Below are 13,321 nucleotides of genomic sequence, written 5' to 3' on the forward strand. Positions count from 1 at the left end.
GGCGTTTTTGCGTCCCTCTCACTCGTTGCTGTGACTTTCCGCTAAGTTTTGCAGACATCCGTCATTTGCACGACCAGCGATGTGAATAATATCTCAATTAATTTCAAGGACCCGCCCGTCTGCTCTTCACTTTTTTGTGCTTTCATATCTTCTGTGAAAATTTTGCTGTTTTGAAGTTGGTTCACTGCATAGATTCCCAATAGACATTACATTTTTTTTAGCATTCCAACTCCGCTACCAATCATTTTATTTAATCCACAAGCTTGTTCTGGAACGTCCTTTGGCACAATCTTGTCCTGGAGTTATATTTAAAGGTTTTTTCATAAAATGTTTGCCTTTGTAAGAACTAAATTTTATACCACATGGCATTTAAAGCAAAGTGTTTACAAATCTGAATTGGCGAATGGTCTCTGTGTTGAAACTATTGGGTGATACTTGTACCTAATTCAGGAATTATAAAACTATTTAGATTTCAACAAAAATTGATTTCGGTGCGACTGTTTCATCACCCAAGAGACATCTTTAGGTGCTTTTCTAACATAAATAAAGTAACGTACTCCTTTTATTTCGATGTTGCTGTCGACTAGGTCGCATAAAAAACACCATAAAATTTAGCTCTTTGCTCTTGTCTTTCACATCGTTTTACACTTCTGTTTTGTTTTATACCTTACTATTCTTTCATTTGATACGCTTTAAATGTGGTAACTTGACAACAATTAATTTTCGGCATGGTGCCATTCACCAGATTGACCAGAAGTCTTTTTCAATTAACTAAATAATATTAAAAAATTAAAATGTATACGATCTGCAGACCCTTATTTCCTCCTGTGAAATCAAACAAACATTATTGAGTAAAATGAATACAGATATATAGCCACTTCTATCTCCGGTAATCAGGATTTTGATTAATTGGAACCGGGAGGCACTTAAAAATAATCATGCACTTGCAACTATTTTCCACGAGTTTAACATCCTTGACTTTAATTCATTGTCTTCGAAAACTATTAAAGAAATCTTAGTCGTCAAAAAGGGAAACTGTGCCCATAACGAATTGCTGACAATATCTTTCCCATTACACGTTGAAATATTTTAGTGCTGCGATAATAATTAACGACGATAAAAATAATAATTTCGAATAATTTCTCCTCTAGAGTGAGAAAAGACGCGGAGCATATCACGGTCCGTTAAAAAGTCCCTTTTAGTCTGTTAAACAGTCCCGTCTTATTATATCATGAGATCACATTTTCTGATAATCATCAATGCTATCTGTTCAAAATGCACAATTGGCCCAATCCTTTGTTTTCATAAAAAATTCGTTGAAATGGACTACTGTAAGTAGTATGATGACGATACCTTGCCGGTTTTGGTTTAGCAATCTGTGGGTTTCAATCTTCCAGGTCTTATCTGTCTGAATTTGCGTCAGATTTCTTCTCATAGGTAGATGAAAATTGCATCTCCTTTGGAAAATAGAATATGGACGGAAAGGAGCTACCATCATGTGCGCTAGGGTTCTTTGAAGCGTGCCGAGAGAAATCATGTCTGTGGAATATCTGTACTCCTCCGTGTGTGTGTGTGTATGTGTGTATATGAGATGCTCCGGTACTCCCTAATCCCGTAATCGGGTGACACATATCCGTGGGCGACGTCAGGGTTCAAGGGTGGCGCTGGGACTGCGGGCGGAGATGGGCGGTACGAGTATTTGGACGGCGTCTACTGCGCAGCGTTGAACTGGATGAAGAGCGGGATGGAAATAAATGAAGAACGGTGAATAAAAAAAGGGCGCCTTTGAAAAGAAATCCGCCATCGATACCGATCCAATTCTGCGGCCACTTTACCGTAATATCGTACGAAATATGAGCTGAGAGGGGAAGCGGCAGTCGTAGGACCTGGGAGAAGGGGGAGGAGGCGGAATATGCTTGTTCCACGGATAACGTCGTTGGAGGCTACCCTCTGAAGATAACGTTGTTACCTCAGGCCAAGGAGGCTTACCACAATAGGTTTTGGAGAAAGCCATGAAGAGGGAGACAGCAGAAGGGAGAAGATTGAAAGGACTAAAGGGCTGGAGAGGGAGGGATGGAATGGGACGGTCGTCTCTTAAGATACCCTTCCCCCCCTGCCTTAGGGGCATGTTGGGGGGAATAGAGAGGAGCCAGTGAGGGGAGCGGCAGGGAATGTACCCTCAGGCGAAACTTGCGGCCATTTGATATCGCAGCCATGATCAAAACTTTCCACGCAATAGTGACCTTCCGTTCCAGACGCCAGGCCACGTAATACTATCGCTAATAAGATTAAGGGTCGTGGTTTTTTCCCCCGCCGTTCCTTTAGAATGGCGAGGGGAAATGCGGGCTGATGGCGAGGTCTAGGGGGCACTAGTATGGGAGTGCGGTGTGATAGAGGGGTTAACTGGGGGATGGCCCGAGGGAGGGAAGGCCTCCAATGGTTGCGGGGCCATGGTGGTGGTTTTAAATAACGGGGTTGCCACACGCTACCGTGGTTACGCGGCAACGGGGAGATTTCGGTGGATCCCAAGATTCGTGGTTGAAGTTTTTAGGGCGGGTTTTCGGAGAAATTCTTCGATGAAAAGGGTCGTGTGGGTGGCGGTGAGTCAATAACCGACTCATGCGTCGTCCGCACGACAACCGCAAGGTATTTGGGAAACCTGAATATATTGACTTTTACTTTATTTTGTACGCCTAACGGTATATTATCGAAATTTTGAAGACCTTTCAAAAGGTGCTTGGTGCACTCACACTCTCCGCTCCCGTTCCCTTATAAATTATCATCAATACTTCCTCTTCAACTCTGCGGCTGCATAATGCTGCGGGTGGATTTTTCTTCCTCTTATGTAACCCCAGCCATTCTCATAAAGACGTTTCAACCATAAATTTTCCTAGGACGTAAACCTAAACCAAAGTTAATATAGCTACTTGTATATGTTGAATATGGCTTTAAAATATTGTTTTATATTAATTGAATTGAGAGGGAGACTTCAGAATGGTTAAGAAAAATTATGATATTTTTAAAACAGTATTATTGATACTGTGTCACTCAGAAATTTTTGAATATGATATTTATGATGAACTAAATTCCATTTCCATGGTCAAAAGGTTTTGTCCTTGGTTTTAATAGGATAGAGATAATAACTGATACTTATATTTGTGGTTTCTTTTTTTGTTCAGCCTTAATCTTAACTACGTCAATAAAATTGCCACACACCTCGGCGGTGGCTTGTAGGTTGTATATGAATAAATAAACTAAAAAGGAATTTTTGCAGATCCACAATGTGACTTAAAGGATTTAGCACACCCTTAACGACGTAGTATGATAATTTTTGCAACGACTTTGAGCTTATTGGTGTTTAGCTTATTTTAAGTTGAGAAACTAGCATTTTAATGAAATACTTGTGCTTTCTCAGCGTATCTGCTTATTGAAATCCTCTCGGGTCTTCCGCCGGTTTAGTCTTTCCAACTCAATATCAGAAGCCCTGAGGACGATGGCCATGTGAGTTTTCGAAGCGTCGACGTCAATGGAGGCACTGACCCGAAGGAAAACCCGAGAAGTTCTTTAAGTTTACGCTTTTTCAGGTAATGCTGTTTCAAAAAAATTTAGTATTTGCCCAAATTAAATGAGATGGATTGTTGTGACCGCATCTAAAATCAAATTTGTACCATTTTCTCATTAATAGCACTAGTATGGGGACCGATTGGTAGCACAGAGCTAGAATGCAGTTTCCCATCCTTTAAGTTTCAACTCCATGTTTCGCACGGCTTAGTTCTGATTATGCTCTTTTTGTACTTGTCAAAACCGATTATATTGCTAGTTTAATGATGACACAAAACACGTAGCTATAAAATACATTGCAGTAAACTATTAAACAAAAAACAGTACACAATACTACTATTTATTACTTACTACGTTGAAATAATAAATTGACTTAGTTTTACATTATAACGTGGGTCAAATTAATGAAGAAATTAAATTTCATTAACCTTACAGTTTTCTAAAAAGTAAAAAAAATAGTTCATTTAAAATTTCATGATTTAAAATAGAAATTGCTGTCGTTTCTACTCTCATTACTAAAATGGATAATGTCCTGTGTATCAACCATTCCGAGTTTCTAAAATTTAATCAATGAATAAAAAATTCTTAGATATACAGTGACGAACGGAACGATGATCACAACTGGCGGGGAATGAACATCATTTATCATATTGAATTGGAATGAAATTATTGATTTTACCTAAAGAAAAAATTACATGTGCCTCTTACAGTAGTCCATGTCTTAAGAACATGATCTCACACACTAAATGCAAAGTTCCCATAGACAAGAGGAGTGGAGTTTATGAATTAAAGTGTTCGGAATGTAATACGAAGTTTATTGGGCCACCAGGATGAAAATTTAAAGAAAGGATAAAAAAAACCAAACTTATGTAAAGAAGAAGTTTATAACATCCCTCTTTGCGAAGCACCTCATAGAGGATGACCACAAAAGTGAATTTGTTTGACCACAAAAGTGACTAAAATTCTTCATTTTGAAAATATTGGTCCAAGGCTCGATGCTTTGGAGCAATAGAAAATTTTGAAATGTGTCCGTTACAAGGATGACTTTGCCAACAATATTTCGTATCCATTCCACTCCAAGACATACTATTCTTCCTAGTCTACGATTGACACCGAAAGATGTAACTCTCTTTTCCTCCCAGCTACATATTAACCTTTTAACCCTTACACTCCCTCTCGGACCAACCCCCCACTCCCGATCAGAGGGTATGTGTTTCGGTACCAAGTTTGCTTCTACGAGGACCACTTGATGATGATATTCAACGTCGAAACTTGGGACGTGTTTTTAAATAAAGGGCGTGGAATTACAAAGTTAAAAGTCAATTTCATTTCATTATGATATGCAAATTCCATAAAGCTACGCCGCAGACAAATCATTTATCATGTATATGATGAAAAAACTGAACCTTTTTAAAATGTTAATAACTAAGTAATGCATTTACTCGTCTATTAACAGTAAAATTCGTACATTAGGACTAATCGAACCATTATATTTGTAATAAAAATAAAGTCGCCACCATTACTCCTCATGTCATCATTAATAGAAAGAATTGAATTTATATTTCGTCATTTGACGTTAAATTTGCTTTTATTTTTCCGCCAGAGCTTATAAGTACATTCTGTAATTACATATAGTAAGACAAACCATTGTCATTATTTTTTATTGAAAGACAGTTTTCCAAATCAATGGGTACCCGTTGCATAAAATTTTCTTTTTCTATGATTGTGTTTCGAACGAGATGTTCCAATCAAATTATACATTGTATTATTCCTTCTTCACACTCATATTGTGTCAAGGGTATATAATTCGGCCGATTGTTCATTATTTTGAATTTTAAACATTTATAAAGTAACGGAGGGACTAACAATAGAGTTATTGGATTGGAGTGAATAATTGAACTAAACACTCCGAGGGACAATTTAAATTCAACCTACCTTTGCTTCAAACGGGAGAAACTTAATTGAAAACATTCCTCCACCCTCCCGCCCCTACCGTTCAATCAGGAGTAATTGGGAACAACGTGCACGAATTAGAAATATGTGGGGCGGCCCTGTTCGGGAGTGCGCACTCGGGTCGACCGCCTGCCAAATGAATGTTCACCCCGGGGATCTCGCCCCTTTCGCCGTTCCCGTCCGAAGTGCGCTGCCGAGAACGTGACCGGCGATCATTCGCGATGATTAGGGCGCGGCGACTGCATTCCCCACCCCGCCGTCTAACTTTACTGGGAGGCTCTCTCGCTACGAATTCAACCAAAGTTCTCCTTTGGGAACTAATATTTTGTGCTGCTAAGATAACGAGGACAAATAAATGCAAAAGATGTAACTGACGTATAAATGTGGTCATGGATCATTAGAGCCGCATGACGGGAGAGATCGAAAGTTCATTGGCTTCACACACTAATGAGGTAGTGCATACCTAACATACAGCGTCGAAAATCTGAGCGAAACTATTAAGTTTAACGAGGGCAGAACTAATTATTCATATTTTGCATCGGCTGAATTGTAAGTAAAAGCTCCAGAAATGCATTTTTTAAATAAACCTTTCGTTATTGATGATCATTGTTGATTCCGAGAAAATATCTCGCATCCGAGACGTGGAGGAATTTTTCTGTAAACTATGAGTAAACAATATCTGCAATTTTTGGTGGAAGATGTTAATACAACAACCGTACAGACGGAGAGTATGATGTCTACAAAAGGGGAGACATTCAATAATTTTTCATTCGTTTTTCCTCGTTTCACTCACCAGGTTAAGTGGCTGAATTGACTTTGTAGTGCGATTATTTTGCCCATAATTATTATTTCATTATTTTTATGGACTCATCGTTGTTTTCACCAGAGTTTTATAAGATAGTTTTTCGATAGATACCACTGCAATATCGGTACTTAGTCGTAGTCGTGTTTTGTGAGTGAATAAATCATTTAAGTTATTATATTTTTGCAGTGGAAACGAATAAACAGATCCCATAAAGACACAGGCATAAAGTGAAGCACCATCAATCATTGATGATTGATGGTGCTTCATCATCATCAATGATTGAGGGATCTGGGTTCGAGTCCCAGTCAAGGCGAATGATTTTTACGCTCTGAAGCACCATGTTTTGGGATTTTATCATTAAAGTAAATAAAGATATATATGTCCGAACAAAATAATTAATTTAAGAGAAATTGTAAAACATTATTGAATGTCCAGTATTGAAGTGATTATTGTGCTATAGTATTATTTTTCATTCTGTTTGGCATTAGCACGGAAAGGTTTTCGGTATTCGAGGTGGTATTTCATTTTCATCATATAAATTTGACATGACAAATTCATTCTGCTTCATAGCTTATCTCCAACTAATATTTTCGGATTGTTGACATGTTTGACAATTTTTCGTTTGGTTTTACCGTCTTTCTTTTTCTACGTAGAGTCCTTAAAACATCCCTTTGCTTGATTTTAACTTTTCTTGTCGCTTTCAATTTGTAAAATGTTATCCTGGGCTTCCTTTCTCTTTTTTTTCTATCAGAATCGAAACGCTTATAAAAACAGTTTTTGTCTTTAGTTTTCCTGCTTTATTCACGGATAAAAACCTACCAATTTTTAAGTTTTTAGATTGAAGGTGAAACGCAATGTTATTATTCTGTAGGAAGTGGCATCATTGCTTTCCTACTTTCTTTTCCTCTTGTGTGTCGTCTATTGTCCTATGGTGGGTGAAACAGCTCCTTAACGCCATTTCCAGTCCAAAGAATCGGGGCACTTGTTTGAATAAACCTCCCGCAGATTCCAGTGTAAACTACGATTCCTCCATAGCTCAAGCGGTAAGAGCATTTCAAATAACAAGTCAAAAAATCGGTGAGGTCGGTCATAAGTCCCGGTCAAGGAAATATTTTTTGCACTTGTGATCTGCTCGTTTCCGTCTTCCCCACCTCTCCTTTGCTCGTCCACCATCCCTCGACTTATATAAAACCGGCCGACATTTTGCCATTCCGGCGATTCTTACAAATACGCTGTGTAGCAGGTTAAATGCAACCCTTGTCCTTGATGTCGTATCCAGTTAAAGTTTAAAAATAATAATTCTTGTGACAGTATTTCCTTAACGTTCCTCAAATTATGTATATATATATATATATATATATATATGTAATATACAATTATGTATACAAAAGTATACGTATGTATATGTGTATATATATAATATATATTATTATATATATAATATATATTATTATATGTTATTATATATATATAATAATATATATAATATATATAATAATATATATTATATATATATATATAATAATATATATTATATATATACACATATAAATACGTATACTTTTGTATACATAATTGTATATTACATATATATATATATATATATATATATATATATATATATATATATATATATATATAACTTGAGGAACGTTAAGGAATTACTGTCACACGAATTATTATTTTTAAACTTTAACTGGATATGACATCAAGGACAGGGGTTGCATTTAACCTGCTACACAGCGTATTTGTAAGGATCGTCGGAATGGGAAAATGTCGGCCGGTTTGAGTGCAAGCATTTCATTAAATCAAATCTGCTGCTTTGATGTAGCGAAGGTAATTATTGAACTACTCCTTCAAGCAAAAGTTCTGCTTCGTGCTTAGTGTGTGCCTTTTAATTCTGCATGTGCCGCTGAACAGGTAACACAAGTTACATGTTCAAGAAGATTGAATATTTCTGAGATGTTGTGAGTCGTAACTCAATGAAGTTCACAGTGAATTTGAGCACCAATGGATTTAATTACCTTCAAGGAGTTTATCAAAAAGGTATCTCGAACATCTTCCTTAAGTTTTCGTTCATTCATTCGTTCCTCGAGCTATTAAAATTTTTAAATGAAGCAATATGTTTTTTTCTTTTACCATGTTGTTGCTGTTACATTTTTAGATCTTAATATCCTCTCTGGAACCTCTCTTTATTTGGCTTAGGAATAAGATGGATTGATATTTTTTATTTTATTAGCAGAATGAATATACCATCTGATAAAAAATCTGACGCCGTTCAGCTGGAAGAAAAGAGGTATATGCTATAAACATATTTCAAAAGGAAAAATTCAGCGACGGGGAAACGCGGCGTGGTTATGGGAATGGTGCAGAGTACGTAGCCCTCTTGACGTCACTTGGACTAAAAGCTTCGTTACTCTGCTGAGAACGAAAAAGCTTCAAGCTCTCACTCCAATGTTATATACTCTATAGATTTCGATGAAAGGTGACAAGAAATCACATTGTGAAATGTGCAGTGCACTCTGGTCTCAAGGTTGGAAGTTTTCTAGGGAGGTTATTTTGGAAATACAAATTCAAGGCATCGACGATTTCTCTTTGAAATGTTTTACTCCGACCTTTAAACATATTCTCCCATGTAAAGGATTCATTTGCAGAATATAAATCCAATTGCGCGGTTAAGTAAAAGTTCTCTTCAAATTATTCCAACCAAAATGACTAAAAAAAAACAAACAAAATCTTTTGGAAATCACACTCCTTCACCACATTTTTCAAAAATTTAATAGGACTCATTAGTTTTACTTGTTTCTTTACTGTATTAATTTATTTTTCTCCATGTTGATCCAATAAGGAAAAGTTTTAAACAACAAAAAAATCTTGGTTTTGTTGATTTTATTATTAAATCAACTTCTAAGCCCGGTATTGGATTAATATTAACAGAAATATCTTCTCGTTTCCACTGTTAATTGAATCCTATGACTATTATTAGATTACCCCGGCATGTTCATTGAGGAAAAATTGAGTAAGAAATTAAGGATTTATATCTTTTCATGCGTACAGGCATCCTGTTAGATAGCCGAATAAAATGTGTATGCATATTTATTTTAGCTTGCAAATATTTGTAACAATTTAAATTGGACACACATTCCTTAAGTAAACGCTACCATCATAGCCACGTATAGCTTCGGATGATAACCCGATGTTCCTCAAAAATTCAAACATTGAAGGCATTTTTCGCATTGCGGAATTCTTCTACAAAAATAATAACCTACAAATATTGGAAATGAACCCCTCAACAATATTAAGTAATCTCTTGATACGTCAATACCGTGAACATCTGATGCTTGTGAAGGAAATGGATTGTTTGAAATTTATTAAAAGCACACTGAATTTTTCGTATCAGATCTTTACCCTTTTCCACAATTTGCTAATATATGTACGTTGTGCATCACATTCCAAAATTTAATGATATATATTTAGGTGTAATAAACGACACTAATTCTCGTACAGTCTATCGGTTTAATCAAGGCGTTAACTTTCCATGTGTTCAAGATGTAGTCTGCGCGTATTATTGTGTTGAGTGCTTTAGTACACAACTGCCTCCGACTTTTTTTAACACCCTTCGCTTTCCAGTTATCAGTCAATTTCATAATATAATCGCTGAATCCCACGCCAGCGTTATGATTTGAGCAAGCTTGCTCTTTTTTTGGTCTACTTCTATAGTTGTCTAATTATTTCATACAGATAACCGAAGACTGCACAAATGTTCTCAGAAATTACATCAATATGTATAATCGTATCTTATTTTAGAATCGTGGTTGCTTCTTTTTCTTCTTAAGGCTTTTTTAGCCTTATTAAATGGAGTATCTTTGCACTATATTTACTCTACTCGTCACTTTCATAAAGTGAAGGGTTTCGTTAAACTACAGAGGTCTACATTTTTGTTATAAATTAAATTCGGGAATATAAATCTGCCCCGTCCTGTACTTACATTATAACTTCATTACTAAAGACGGGTATGTTTCTTCGTTGTACGTAACTGTTTGCATTAAAATATCGAAGCACGGCGACACTGCCAAGGAACTTGAGACTTGTTCAGTGTCGACGATGCGGGGGCTGGCTCGGGTCTGCGGGGACGAGCTGGAGCGGCGTCCGAGAAGGAGAACGAGGGACTCGGTGCTCAATGCGTGAAGTAGAGCGTGCTGGCCACTGAGAACTGGCCACGAGGGAATTTCTGGTCCGTTTGCTTGATGAGGTGAAGCATCGAGTTGGGTTTCTGACGCTGCCGGAAATAAAAGGGAGCGCTCGCTGGTGTGAGGGGTTGAGGAGAGGGTAAGGTGGAAGGAAGCTCATATCTTCAGAGGTGATCTCCCAGATGCCACCTCCGGGCCCATTTCCTCCATCGAGGAAGCACAAAAACTTATCTTGGAGGGAGAGTAGGCGGATGAGGGGAGAGGGTGTCAGTTTCCTCGCCCTTCCCCCCCCCCCATACAGCTTACACACTCCCCGATAATGTGCGATAAAAGGAGATTGGATTGGCGATTCGGCAATGATGTGAAAAAAGACGTCCCGCGATATGAGCCGGGTCGATTGTTGGGGCGGGCTAAAAACCAAGGGCCGAGGGGGTGAGGGGCGGAGAGCGGGGGGGTGTGCGGCATTGTGGATAGGCGGCATAAATTCAATAAAACGGCCATGCTGCGGGGCGCTTCGGATCTCACAAGTTTCGCTTCTTCCTCCTCTCGTCTCGCTCTCTGGATATCCGGGGTCAGTAATCTGACGGGAGTAGGAGTAAAAATCGAGCCGTTCGGGAAGTAGCTAGGTGTAAGCAATTGGTATAGAAACCCCGAATGACTTAAGTAAGTTTATGACATGGATTGTTCCGATCATGATATGAGCGCCTAATTTTCTTTTGTCATCAATCTACGTCTCGTATCTTACATTCCTTCTGCATACGTGTACATTTCCAAGAGATTAATGAGCCTTATCTCATAAATGTATCAGTGTTCTGTATTTTTCATCTTAAATATGTATTGAATTTGCAGACTAAAATTAATTCTTCCTTTTTTTCACAGAAAGTGATGTAAATTTTATTTTGGCATGTTATCGAATTGTTTTATTCTAAATTTTAAGTAGGTTACAGAGAAGCTAATTTAGGCAATATTTATAGAGAAATTTATAAAAGTAGCTACACACGCGCCATTTTATATAAATGTTTGTGTGTGTGTGCATCAAGAGAGAACTTTAAAACAAAAATGCAGAAAAACACAAAAAAGAAAACTTTCATGCATTCCGAATTTTCGGTAGCGCTGCCACCTTTCTCAAGAGAGAGAGCTACTTCTTTGCCATGAGAAATGTGGCAACGCCACCGAAAATTCGGAATACGTGTGAGTTATATGTATTCCAAGTTGATAAAAATGTCCTTTGACCCCGACTCGAAACACGGATCTTCTACCTGCTTAACCTTCGTCCGCTTTTTGATTCTAAATGGTGAGGTTTGTGCACTAAACATAAAAACATAATTTATACATTAATTCCTTATTACTTTGCCTAGAAAAAGGGATTAAAAATGAAATCCAAACTTAAGAGACGAACCATATTCTGATAATCGCCTTATCGCTCTTTATATACTACCCGAAATGTATTCTACAGGCGAGTCTGCCCTGCATGGTAACTTTGGCATTCCCTTCGCGCAATAAAATCTCAAAATTACATCTTTTAATTGATGGCGAGCAGTGGTACTCAATGAAACCACGTGAGCACATAAGAGGATGATGATACTGTCCATCCTGCTGGGAATAACTTTGCAAGAATCGATCTCATTCCTCGGTCACAGTATTCGGAGTCCAAAGGGAAGGAGACGGGAGCCTTTGGTCGACACTCGGCGTCAAAATTCCGCAGTCGCCAGAGTTTAACAGAAGTGGGGCCCAAAGGATTTTGAGGTTTGATTGGGGGATGGTAGAACTTATAAGCGTTGCCGGTGACTTTCAGAACCCTGTGATGGTGCAGCTGCGGTGACCAGATCTGGTGGGAGGTCATGAGGGCAGAGAAGTCCTTCAGGCATCAATATTTTTCTGCGCTGGGAATCCATGGCCATAGAGTTTCAACGAGAAACAAGGAATATCAGCAAATAACTTCAATGATTTCCAGTCTAATGTGAAGAAAATATTTTGTGGGTGTCTTTTTTATCATCCAAGATCCTAAATTTACGCTAGTGTTACTTAAAATTGTCATATTTAACATTTAGGCTACCATAATATTTAATTCATTTGCCACCTTAGCCATTAGGGATGGACAGGAATGGATAAAGGGTGGAGAGACAATCTGCGTCAGCATTAGCCTACTCTTAACAAAAGGCGCCAAGAGGTCCGCAGCTTAACGTCCCATCCGACGGACGGTGTACTCGCTCAAAGTGCCCTCCACAAAGCACCTCAGGTAGGGATCGAGATACTACTGAAAAATATTGGACGCTGGGATTCGAATCCGGGCCTTCTCGGTGGAAAGCCAGTACGATGTGGCGAAATGATCCCAGCTGTGCTATTAAGCTGTACAATGGGCATCCGCAGTGACTATTTCATGGAAAATACCTTGTTCTGTCTGTTGCCTCTGGTTACATCAGTAGGCTCGGAAGTCTGTGAAAGCAAATTATTTTATCATAGAGAATGTTTTTTATATGTGATTTTCACCGATTAACTTATTCATTACGCAAGTTGTACTGGCGGATCTTCAGGTAAGTACATTGTTTTTGAAAATATTTGACCTTGAAATGAATATGCGAACAAAATAACTGGACCGAGATTCTTGTTGGGGACATCCAGTCGCCAATACTATGCGCCTTTTGATATATTATGTAAATGATTATATTTTATCTTTATTCAAACACATGGGACTTATAGAAAAATTATTTAAATATTTTCAATTGTTCATTAATCAAGCCATAACGTACGCTGAACTAGAAAACTCATGATCACGAGGAAAATTGATCATAGTGTAAGTGCCGTTGAGTAT

The sequence above is a fragment of the Hetaerina americana genome, unplaced genomic scaffold (genome assembly GCF_022747635.1).
Source record: "Hetaerina americana unplaced genomic scaffold, ioHetAmer1.1.p SCAF_9, whole genome shotgun sequence".
In the NCBI taxonomy this organism is placed as follows: domain Eukaryota; kingdom Metazoa; phylum Arthropoda; class Insecta; order Odonata; family Calopterygidae; genus Hetaerina; species Hetaerina americana.